We start from the raw sequence: 1,587 nt of genomic DNA, 5'->3' as shown, positions 1-1,587 counted from the left end.
ACGGGCGCCGGAAATGTGTTTATTAATTAATTAATTGGGAGTTTTATTCAACTATTGATATTATTAAAATTATGTTGTTTAATGTTCTTCTCATGCGGTCAGACCCATGTAGTCGTTTCTCGAAGGCTGTGAAGAGTTTGTTTGGCAGATTGAGGTGGAAATGGTCAGCATGTCAACGCGGAAACATCAGTGTACACAACCCAGTCGCCAAGAAAAAACGTCGACGGTGTACGTTTCCATGAACACTGGAGACGTACTATGACAACGTAAAAACAGCGTGTTATACCTACAGTATCCACGCGTGCCGCTGTGGAGGCGGGTTTCGGGGTTTGGGTTTCACGGCTTTCGCGGCAAATTGTGGACACGATTGTTTAGGGGGGGGGGGGGGGAGGTAGACTGCTGTTGACCTGGGAGGGGGGGGGAGACACGTTTGTTGAGGGGGGGACGACGACACGATTGTAGGGGGGGGGGGGGAACACGTTAGTTGAAGGGGACGACGACGACGACACGTTTGTTTTAGGGGGGGGGAGACACGTTTGTAGGGGGGGGGGGCACGCTCGACAACGAGAGTTGGTTTTTATTGAACGCTCGACAACGAGAGTTGGTTTTTATTGAACGAGACTTCAACACGGAACAGCTGCACGAAACGATGGTCACGTCACTCTCGGTGACGGTGTCGACAACAATGAACACACGAACAATGTTAATAGAACAACACACAACCACATAACATCCCGAACCCATCAACCCCACTTAATCCTAACAACAAAACAAGTTAACAAAAGCCCCATTTGTCAACTGACAACCCCAATTCCCAGAATCCCCCGCGGCTCCGGAACACGGCGTAGCTTATATTATCCGAATGGGAAATGCAATATTTTAGGACAGATACACCATTAAACGCGTTTCTAATGACATTTCTAGCGAGAAATGTACATTTTCCTTACATAATCTTCAGTCAGTGAATGTGTATGATCTTTATTAATCTTTATTATCTGAATGGGAAATGCAATATTTTAGGACCGATTCACCGTTAAACGTGTTTCTAATAACATTTCTAGCGAGAAATATACTTTTTACTTGCATAATCTTCAGTCAGTGATTGTGTCTGATCTTTAGTTTTATAGTTATTAGGATTTGATCGGATCGCTCGCATGTTTCAACGTCAGGTTGTTAGGCTGCTTTCGCTAAACTAGCAGCTCACGTGCTTCCTGCGTTTGTGTTTTAAACTGTTACTTTATGTAACTTTTAATGATATCATCTTGTTAGAAACACGTATATCTGAGAGGCAACCCAGTCGCCAAAAGCATTCGTTGACAGTGTATGTTTCGTGAACACTGGATTACGTCGCATTTCAACATAAAATAGCGTGTTATACACACACACACACACACACACACACACACACACACACACACACACACACACACACACACACACACACACACACACACACACACACACACACACACACACACACACACACACGGTGCATTTCGCTGCTAAAACAACAACAATAAAATATTCCCTCAAATATTATTACTAAAGAACCGTTTTCCAAAGAACGAAATGTAAACCAATGCATTC

The sequence above is a fragment of the Gadus macrocephalus genome, chromosome 2, assembly GCF_031168955.1.
Source record: "Gadus macrocephalus chromosome 2, ASM3116895v1".
Lineage (NCBI taxonomy): Eukaryota > Metazoa > Chordata > Actinopteri > Gadiformes > Gadidae > Gadus > Gadus macrocephalus.
Note: the sequence above shows the minus strand (reverse complement) of the source record.